The sequence below is a fragment of the Corvus hawaiiensis genome, chromosome 27, assembly GCF_020740725.1.
Source record: "Corvus hawaiiensis isolate bCorHaw1 chromosome 27, bCorHaw1.pri.cur, whole genome shotgun sequence".
Taxonomy (NCBI): Eukaryota; Metazoa; Chordata; class Aves; order Passeriformes; family Corvidae; genus Corvus; species Corvus hawaiiensis.
This window is the reverse complement of record NC_063239.1, coordinates 3,682,831-3,693,739: the sequence shown is the minus strand read 5'-3', so window position 1 is coordinate 3,693,739 and position 10,909 is coordinate 3,682,831. Positions and strand designations below refer to the sequence as shown.

The 10,909-nt window shown below is 51.5% G+C and overlaps 1 long non-coding RNA gene across 1 annotated transcript; it reads right to left on the bottom strand.

The window, feature by feature from the left end:
* Nucleotides 1-6,893: 6,893 nt before the first annotated feature.
* Nucleotides 6,894-9,730, bottom strand: LOC125317600. Its single transcript, XR_007200127.1, has 3 exons — nt 9,430-9,730; nt 8,930-9,090; nt 6,894-6,984 (listed from the first exon to the last, which is right to left on the bottom strand). It is a non-coding gene; the product is annotated as an uncharacterized LOC125317600 (long non-coding RNA).
* Nucleotides 9,731-10,909: the final 1,179 nt, after the last annotated feature.

The following is a 10,909-nucleotide window of genomic DNA, read 5'->3' as shown; positions in this document are numbered from 1 at the left end:
ATAAATTTTAAGAAAAGTCAAAAAAAGAAGAAAGAAAGAAACAAGGAAGAAAGTAAGTGACAGAAAGAAAGACAAGAGGAAAAGTAAAAGTACAAGAGAAACAAAGAAAGCAAAAAAAGAAAGACAAAAGTCCGCAACAACAACAAAAAAAAAAGGTTAAAAAATGAAGAAGGAAAGAAAAAAGAAGGAAAGAAAACGAAAAGAAAGCAACAAGAAAATTTAAAAAATGAAGAAAAAGAAAAGAAGAAAGACTAAGTAATGTGAAACAAGAAAAATTTTAAAAAAGAGGAAAGAAATCATCAAAAAAGAAAGAAAAAAGAAAAAAAAAGAAAGAAGAAAGAGAGAAGAAAGACAAAAAGCAACAAGAAATAGGAAAAAGAAAGAAAAAAGATGAAAGAATGAAGAAAGAAAGAAAGCTAAAAGAAATCAAGAAGAAAATGCAAACCTTGTGCCACTGCGGGACCTTGTGCAGCCAAGGAGAGCATTGTGAGAGTGCGGGGCCAGGGAACCAAGGGACCATTGGGACCTTGTGGGGCCTCCTGGACTCAAGGGACCATTGCCACACTGTGGGGCCTCATGGAATGAAGGGTCCATGGTGCCACTGCAGAACCAAGGACACCATGGTTACACTGCGGGGCCCATGGAACCAAGGCACCATTGGGACACCCCGTGGCCTCATCCTCTGGAATTTCAACACATCTGAGGGATGGCAGCACCTGCAGGCAGCACTGAAGGATTCTGGGGAGAACCTTTGATCCCTGCTCCAAAGGAAATCGGAGAAACACCCCTGGTAAGATAAAGGCATCTTTTCCTTTCCCTTTCCCTTTCCCTTTTCCTTTCCTGGTGTAAACTGTTGACCTGCCTGTAAGGTGCAGCAAAAGCTTTGCAGGGTTTGGTTCAAGGTCCCCAAGGTAGGAACAGGGAAGTGTTCGAGTCCCTTCTAAGAGAAGGCTTGGAGTCTTTGTGCCATGACTGCCTGGCATCCATGGAACAAGTGTGTTCTGGCAGACTCTGGGACCTCGAGAGCAATCCCATGCAGGAGCCAGCACTGGACCTGCACCCTGGTGGGAGCAGCGTGGTACGGATGGGAAACGGGCAGCTGGGTGTGCAGTGGGAACCTCAGCCAAGGTCATAGAAGCCCAGGCTTTAGCTTTGAACACAGCAGCACAAAAAGCAGAATGAATGACCTTGCCCAGAAATCACTGAAGGAAAAAGGGTGAACATATGGACTGATTTGAACTCTGGGTTTGGAATAATACACGCCCAGGGAGCCACATGGAAGGAAAGGGCACAGAGGTCTCCGGTGAGTACAAAAAGAAATCAGTCCCCTACTGCAGAGTGTGCCAGAGCCAAAAGAAGTGGCCCTGATGCCCTTGTAAAGCCCATGGGTTTGGAGACTCCCCAGTTAATCCAGGGAATCCATTGGCTGACCAAACAGCTCAAGAGGGTGCTGAAAAAGCTCTCCTTGCACTAATACCTAGCAAAAACTGGAATGTTCTGCAACAAAACCCAGATTCCAGTGATCAGGACAGGCAGTCAGCCCCAGCAGCAGCAGCAGCTGCGGAAAATCCCAGCAGGTGATTGGTAACCCCGTGTGGGCAGGTAATTGTAGCTCCACAATTAATATATAGTGGAACTAAAACATCAGGAAACACATGAGGAAATGGAGAATATGGTGGCCAGTTTACAAAGGCATCTAGTAAGCACAAAAATGGCAAAAAATGATAGATCAGTTGTTGAGAAAGATGTGATTGGTTTTGAAGGAAGAAGGCTGCCTCCAGGGCTCGTTAAATGGGAATCACCAGGTGATTTTGGCAAACTGACTTTGCAGAACTGCCCAGGCAGAAGGGGGACTGGCACATTTTGGTATTGGTGGATACTTTTTCTGGATGGCCAGAAGCTTTCCATGGGGCGCCAACAAGACAAGGGAAGGCTCAGAAGTTTTGCTGAAATGAATATTTAATAGCACTGGGACTAACTCTTGTAAGCCTTAAAAGGTGCATGGTTCTCAACAGATCACTGGGGCTGGACTCGCCTGTACATCCTTTCCAACCAGGAGATCCGGTGTGCATCAGAACCTGGAATTTTGGAACAATGCAGCCAAAGTGGAAGGGACCATCTCAAGTCCTCCTGGTAACCTACCCTGCACTCAAGGTAGAAGGAATCAAACTCGGGGTTCATCACGTGGGTAAAACCAGCGAGCCCACATTAAACACAGCAGAAACAAGACTGACTGACACCTTGGAGTTTGGGGTTTTGACATAAATCCTATTGTTTTATGTATTGAATATGATTTTCTAAGGGGATACTATTTATTGGATCTAGATGAAGATGATCAATAATTGTGTACTTATAATAATAATAGAAACGATGTTCCTGACTTCTGGGAAGGGAAATGCGGTTTTCAAAGTCAGTGCAAGATGTTGGCAGATGACAGAATGTAACCCCTGTAACAGCTTGTTTGCCAACACCAACCTCTGCAGAAAATCCAGTTCCATGGGGAGCTTCAGTCAGCAATTTGACAAAAATCTGGGAACACGTGTGGGAAGGAAATAGCACCCAGGGCACCTGGACAGGGATGGAAGGAGAATATTCCTTACCATGGACACATCAGAACAATACTGCTGAGAATTGTAACATTTCCAAACCAGATCTGGAAATTACCTCAGGAAATACTTATCAGCTGACAGATTGCACTGATACCCCCTGGGGCTGTCAAATTCCAGCAGTATGGAATCGCCCTCAGACAGGACTCTGGGAATGTTTCCAGCCAGTTGAGGGGTTTCTGGGCTGGGAAGGGAGCCCAGGCCTCCCACAGGACCCCTTACAGGTGGGTATAAAATAGCCTGATTTAACAAGGTCAAGGCCAAAGGATCCCAGGACAAAGGAAAAGTGGGATTGCCCTGGGACAGACACTTGAGCTGTTTGGAATGCTGAGGTCCAGCGGCTCCTGGCTGTGGCCCAGGCTCTGAGGCTGGGCTGTGTTTGTAGAAATGATTCTGCCTTTCTCAGTGACACCTGGGCTCAGCCAACAAACAACGAGCCTTGGAGAGGCACAGAGCGTCAGCAGGACACGGTCAGATCCTTAGGAGCCCCAGGATGGGTGGGAAGTGATGGAATTTGGAGCACACGTTTGCCCCTGGGAGAATCAGGAGCACCATGGACACTGGGGGTATGAACGTTCCGTCCCTCGTGCAAGGAGTCACCACCGGGAACCCGACTGTGGGGAAAGGTTAAAGGGGATGGAACTGGGAAACATCCCAGTGCGGGAACTACAGCGGGATGGATTTTAGAATCCATCTCTGCTCCGCAAAGATCTGCCTTTAGGAACAGAGCAGCCACACACCACTGGGCTCTGCAGATGGGAACTTTAGGGAATGCAGCTCCTTTGGGGTTTGCTGAAATAAAGGAACAATTGCCAGCCACAGCTAAAATGACCTTCCAGAGCAGATTGGCTTTAGCCCTATTGCTGCTACATGGACAGGGAGTGTGTGGATTCTTGAACTGAAACAGCAGCACTTGTTGTGTGCACATTCCAAATGTGATGCTGGGTTGGATGATCGGGTAGAGAGGATAAAATCGGCTGCTGCATCCAGCAGGGAATTAAGGGGAGGGTTAGACAGTAACTGTTTGGATAAAATATTTAAAGGACTTGGATTTTCCCTGACTGATGGTTGGCCTCACTTTTGCAAAGTCTAACTGGGATCACAGCAATACTTGTGCTTATGACACTTGCTTTGAGCTGTGTAAAGAACATGGTTGTGAAAGCAGCTGAGGAACTCGTGGGATGTGAGTAAAGGAGCAGAGTGAGGCTTACGAAGGCTTGAAGGGAAGAGAAGCTTCACAGCCCTCCAAGGGGGGGAAATTTGCCAGATGAAAAACCGTTTGCACCTGGTAGGTTCATGCAATGCTTCTTCTCCAAAAGCCACTGGCCATGGAACCGCCCAAGGCTGATTCTGTAGGCAGCAACCAGCCCAGGTGTGCCAACTTTCACCAGTTCACCGGGCAGTCAGGCTGGCTTTGGGGTCAGCGACCACCAGGGACCCCCAAAGAGACCCCCAGGGCAGAAGAAGGGATGTGCAAAGGGGTGGGGGAAATCTGCAATGATTTTGGGGCAATGATGATCGTGTGTGTGTTTCTTGTGGGACAATCTGGGAATGTGTCTGTGAAACACAGTCTGCAAACAGGAACATTCCTGAACTCGGCACACACGACTTTGGGAGGGGCTCTCCCCTCGTGCATCCGGCCCAATAAAGAATGCTGCTGCTTCGTGCTGCGCTGGTGCTGAGGAAGTTTTGTTTCACTGAAGTTTTGGTAACACCTCTGTGCCTGTGTCACAGAACCACAGAGCAGCTGTGATGTCAGAAAGGGGCTGTGTGACATCACAGAGTGGGCTGTGACATCACAGGGTATTGGTGTGATGTCACAGAGAGGGCTGGGCCATCCCAGAAGAGGCTGTGACATCACAGAGTGGGTTGTGACATCACAGGGTGGCTGTATGACATCATAGAGTCTACTGTGACATCATGGAGCAGCTCTGTGACATCACAGAGTGGTGCTGTGACATCAGAGAGTGGTGCTGTGACATCACAGGGTATTGGTGTGATGTCACAGAGAGGGCTGGGCCATCCCAGAAGAGGTGTCACAGGGTGTCTGTATGACATCAGAGAGTCTACTGTGACATGATGGAGCAGCTCTATGACATCACAGAGTGGTACTGTGACATCACAGATTGGGCTCTGACACCATAGGGCAGATATCATCTAGCAGGCTGTGACATCACAGAGCAGGCTATGACATCACAGGGTGCTGGTGTGACATCACAGTGCACAGTTGTGACATCGCAGAGTGGGTTGTGACATCACAGGGTGGCTTTATGACATCATAGAGTCTACTATGACATCACGGAGCAGCTGTGTGATGTCACAGAGAGGACTGTGACATCACAGGTGGTGTGACATCACAGAGTGGCTATGACATCACAGGGTGGCTGTGTGACATCACAGAGTGAGCTGTGACATCGCAGATATGGCTATCAGAGGGCAGACGTCTGACATCATAGAGTGGACTATGACATCACTGAGTGGTTGTGACATCGCAGATATTTGTGTGACATCCCAGGGTGGCTGTGTGACATCCCAGGGGGTTGGATGCCATGGCAACCCTCAGCAGTTCCAGTTCCCTTGGAAACCCCCCCAGGACCCATTGCTGCAGTCAGGCTCCGTGGCCACTTGCCCGCAGAGCTGTGGCTGCCCTCGGCTGCCATGGCAGCCCTCAGGACAGAGCGGTGCCGGGGCTGGTGCCAGCTACAATTGCAGTGACACTCGCTGATGCCCTCAGGTGCCACGGCAGCGGCCACAGGGACCCGTTCCTCACTTTGGTGCCACGGACACCAACGCTTGGCCCCGCTGCCGTGGGCATTGGCACGGTCACCTGCACTCAGGGCCCGTGGCCGGGCACTGCTGCCATGGACACGGGCACGGAGCCCTGGGCCACAGGCGGCTGCCGTGGCCACCAGCCCAAGGTCCCGTGGCCAGGGCCAGGGGCATGGAAAGGAACTTGTGGAGCTGTGGTGATGGTGGGTGGCCATGGGGTGCTGCTGTGGGCTGGGCCAGAGGGAATTTCCTTGCCAGGCCTTTCTCTGGGGCTGTGTTTGGCTCTGTGCTGAGCACAGCGTTGCTCACACTGAGATGGTTTTGTTCTTGCTGAGCTTGCACAGAGCCAAGGCCTTTCCTGCCCCTCGTCCGGCCACGCTGGCGAGGGGCTGGGGGTGCGGGGGAGCTTGGCAGGGGTCACAGCCAGGACAGGTGACCCCAACTGACCCCAGGCATATCCCAGACCACAGGACATCATGGCCAGTGTATAAAGTGGGGGGACAAGGAGGAAGGGGGAACATTTGGAGTGAGGGTTTTTGTCTTCCCAGGTAACACTCAGGCAGGATGGGGCCCTGTTTTGCTGGTGGGCAGGGTCAGCACCAAAGACACAAACACCAACTGAAGGAACTGTGTAATTTATAGAATGCAAATCTGCAAAAAGTCACAAAAGCATAAGCTCAGCAAAGCACATAATCAGTAGCAAAGAATCACAGCAGGAGCAGCTCAGCAATGCCCCCAACCATCAGTGCCAAAGATTGCCTGCAGTGATTAACCAAGATCCAGCCCCAGTTCCCCTCAGACTTTACCATCACCCAGAGCCACCCATCAGCTGGGGGAAGCTGTCCCAGCCAAGGACTGGAGAGCCACTCCCGGACACTGGGAATTCCTGCAGCTGCCTCCAGCCACAGCTGAGGCTCCAACCCCGCTGGGAGAGGGCCCAGCTTTGACAGTGCTGCAGAAACAAACTGACAGCACTTCCAGTGCGGGAACATCTGCTTTCATCCTCCTCTTGGCTTCCTCCTAAGCCTGGCCAGGGCTCAAGGAGGAGCCAAGGGAGCTGACTTTGACCATACAGCCCCAAACAAGGCCAGATGTCGGATTTCATGGCCTTATCCAGCTTCTAAACACAGAAAGGTCAATACATGTTTCACTAATGAGCAGATACATCTATCACAATGCTAATGATCATGCAAATTTCATTAATGAGCAGATACAAAGATAACCTTTGGTTGGAAGGTTCATCCAGAGGTCACCTTTGGCTCAGGGGCTGTTGTTCAGGCCTCAGTCAGGCCTCTTGTTCAGGCCTTGGCACTTCAGGGACGTGGTTTAGTGCTGGGCTTGACTGTGCTGGGTTAATGGTTGGACTCGATGAGCTCAGAGGTCTTTTCCAACAGGAAGGATTCTGTAATTCCAGGATTCTGTCTGCTGCATTCAGCCAGGCCCATGGTAGCAGCATTATTTTGGTCTAAAAGTCTCCTCTTGCTCAGCTCTTGTGTCCTAAGGCTTCAGCTCCTTCAGCTCCTGGTGCTGAGCTGCCCATGCTGAACGAGACGACTCGGAGAGAAGAATACAGTTCATCCAATTCCTTCTGGCACACGGAGAGGGGAGGCTGTGAAAACAGGAGCATTGTTTGCTGTGGCCTCCTCTGTGCCCTTCACGCCTTTCAGCGCTTTGAAACAGCCAAGAGCTTTCTCCAAGAGTGCAATGAAGCAGCTGTTCCTGCTCCCAGCTCTCGCCCTTCCCAGTCTCTGCCCTTGACTGCTTTTGTCCCTCTTGCTGTGCCCTCTGTGCCCCTGGGGCTCGGTGGCTGCTGCCCAGGGCTGTGGCACTGGCGCAGATCCAGTGTTCGAGACCCTCCTTTCTCTGCCCTTGGAGCTGCCTGCTCACCGCAGCCTTTTCCACCTGGAAGCTCCACATGGACAGAGAGTGCCCACCTCTGCTCCTTGCCCACCCTCCAGGAGCCCAGGGCTGCCACCTCCAGTCCCTGCTGGCACTGAGGGCTCCCAGGTGTCCCAGGCTGCTGTGACACCGCTGCCAACAGGAGGGAACAGCGGCAGGGGCTGTGCTGAAAGTCAGCTCCATTTGCTGCTGCTGCTGTGGGCCCCAGAGTCAGGGATCGGATCCAGGCCCTGCTGCTGCTCCCTCAGTACTACCACAGGCCTGGGCCCTAGGGTGTATCACCGTGTCCCGCAGCCATAGGGAGGAGGAGGAGGAGAGAGATCCAGCAGGCAGGAATTGTGCAGTGAGATTTATTCATTTAATTATTTTACAAACTCTTTTATAGACTTTTTTCTTCATAGTCTAATTGGACAAAGGACCAGCCACCCCTTGGGGTGATTGGCTAAAATCCTAAAACATCCGTTGTCAAAATATTTTCCTACTATACCATAAACAAGGCTTTTCAAGGTTGCAGGTGGCTTGGTTGTTTACATAACTCTGCTACGTCTTCAGTGAGAGAGAAAAGTCTCTCACAGACTTAGAAAATAGCAAGAAAATCCTTGCTAGCAGCATTTTGGTATCTACACCTCAGGATCAGGCACAGTTTGGGTGTTGCTGTCAGTGCCAGCAGGAGCGGGCGCTGGAGCAGCGGGTGCTGACAGTGCCCCAAGCCCCGGGGCCCAAGGGCTCCCTGGGCTGTGGGGCTGGCAGGGAGCTGCCCCTTGTTCTCCCTGTGCCTCACGCAAAGCTGGGCCGCTCACAAGTGGGGCAGCACAGCAAACAGGGAGCCTGCGAGTCTCTGCCAGCCCTGTCTGCTCAGAGATTGGGCCTTGGAGCTGCAGGGAGACAAAGGCAGCTGCTTCTGCTCCCTCTGCATGTCCCCATGTTCAGCAGTGCTGCTCCATCACTTAGGACATATTTTCTGTTTAATTAATAGAAAAACAAAAAAGATAAAAACCAGAAAATATTATGAAACATAAAACCAAAACCCAAATGTGGAGTGAAAAATCTTTTGTAACTCTGGATTAAGAGGTAACTGCTCTTTTCAAAACGACAACACAGGTATTTGTAAATATGCTGATGACATTGATCCATCTTACTGACCTCAGCAGTCCTTTTTTCAAGATTTTGGGCTTTGTTTCCAACATTGTTATTTTAAATTGTGGTTGAAGCAATAGGAAATTGATTGTGCCCTGCCAGCTCTGAGCAGGACTGGCAATCTAAACTCTGTCCCACCCCAACTCATGGAGAAGATGCCCTTCCTTCTCACCCTGCCAATGAGCTGCACATTCCCTCTAAAATTGTCAGGGGGTTCTTAAAGACGCAAAGTCCCACTCAGGGCTTTTTGCTCTGGTTTGGCACTGGAGAAGGGCAATTCTTCATCCATCAGCTCCAGGCTGCACTGCCTCAGGAACACGGCCCACTCGCCAGCACTTCCAGAGGAGGAAGAAAGTGCAGTGGCACAATTCCAGCCCAAAAGGAAGGAAGAGTGGGACAGACAGAACACCCTGTGCAGATCCAGGCGTTCAGCTGCGACTGTGGAGAGTTTGGGTTCCTGCCAGTGGGATGTGTGTCCCTGACTGCAATCTCTTGGCCTGCACGAGAGTCTCACTCACCTCCAAAAGCAGAAAGCTCCGTCGCTGTGCTCGCAAGGGGCTCGTCTGATGCAAAGCTGTCAGAGCCCTGTGAGGGGAGAGTGGGCCCAGCTGTGCCCGGGGCTGAGCCCCAGCAGAGCCCTGGCAGAGCCCGGAGCAGCCTCAGCATCGGCAGAGCCCGGCTGCGAGGAGAGAAACCAGAACCCACCCGTCAGCTGAAGCCTCCTGTCCCCTTGTCCCAGCCGCCCACAGTGCCCAGGCCGTGCTGGCCGTGCTCAGAGCTGGGCCCAAAGCTGCCCAGCATTGCTGCCTTTGGGAGCAGAGCAGCAGGGCAGGACATGTGCCCAGCCTGCAGCCAGCCATGGCACATCCACCTCCTCAGCAACTACCCAGAGCCCAAAAGCAGCTTGGCAGCCACTGAAGAATTGGCTGCAGCCGCCCCAGCAAAGGGGGAACCTTTGGTGCCCGGCCAGGCCGTGCCATGCCCAGCTCTGGCAGCATCGCCCTGGCTCTGGACTCACCTGCACACTGGGCGTGGAGCGTGTCTTTGGAGAAGGTGCCAGAATCAAAGGCCATCATCTTCAGCTGCCGCTGGCCAGCTCCAGGAAGAGGTTGTCATCCTTGAGCTCATCCTTGGTGTCTCCAGCAGCAGCAGCCCCACCTGCTACAGCTTCTCCAGGGGCTCCTTCTCCTTCCTTGGGGCCACACCAGGCTCTCAGGGTTCTGCCCAGGGCCCAGCCATCAGTGAACCAGACAAGCAAATCCAGGGGCGATGGTGGCCACCAGTGCTTGCCAGAGCAGGCCTCCAGCTCAGCTGCAGCCCAAGAGCTGCGTGTTCCCTTCTGATGCTCCCTGCTCAGAGCTACAGGCAGGACAAAATAGTCTGCTTTGCTTTGCCACTGACTGCCAAGAGATGGGTGGGGCTGTTACCTGCCAGGCCCCTGGATCACACTGTGCCCGTGGCTCTCTGCCATCCTCTAGGGCACATGAACACCCTGCAGCCAAGGCTCACTGAAGAGCTCTTCCAAGGACGGCCTGGCCAAGGGCTGCATGGACAAGCACCTCTTAAGAACATCCTGGCACTCTGGGCAGAGAAACCAGAAACCACCAGGCAGCTGCAGAAGGATCCCGCCCGCTTTGCCCCCTGTTCCCGTGCCCAGGCCATGCTGGCTGTGCCCAGAGCTGTGCCTGAACTTGCCCACGCATTCTGTGCTTTGGAGGGCAGCAGGAGAGCAGGACATGTGCCACCTGCTCAGAGCTGCCAGAGCGGGACGCTCCTGAGCCCGCTGCTGGCTCCCAGCACTGCTATTCCCCCCGTGCCACAGAGATGAGGGATCCACACAAAAGGAACCAGACCAGGAGCCGACACTTTCATTGCCTGCCAGAAATGGGTCTCATTTTGCTCTGCATTCCTTTCCTAGCAGGTGTTATCTATTAAAAACAAGAGAAAAAAGAAAAGAACCAGAAAAAGTAGGAGAGATGAAAACAAAACTCAAATGTGGAGTGAAAAGTCTTCTGCAACTTTGGATTCAGAGGGAATTGATATTTTTTAAAGAGAACTCAGTTATTTACCTTTTTTTTTGTTTTATTCAGAACTTACATTGTTTTCCTTCCTTCCTTCCTTCCTTCCTTCCTTCCTTCCTTCCTTCCTTCCTTCCTTCCTTCCGCAATTCCTTCCTTCCTTCCTTCCTTCCTTCCTTCCTTCCTTCCTTCCTTCCTTCCTTCCTTCCTTCCTTCCTTCCTTCCTTCCCTGCTTTCTTGCTTTCATTATTTTTATATCTTTTGCTTTCTGTTTCTATTTCTTGTTGCTTTCTTTTTCTTTATTTTCTTTTTTCTTGTCCTTTTCCTTTTTCTTGTTGGTTTCACGTTATTCTGTTAACTTCCCAATCATTTCGCTGCCAAAAAGGAAGCCACTCAGTCCATCCCTTAAACACAGCATAGGAATCGGTGTAGATACAGACAGGAGAAGTATTCTGTGCCTCACATTGGAAAACACTCCAA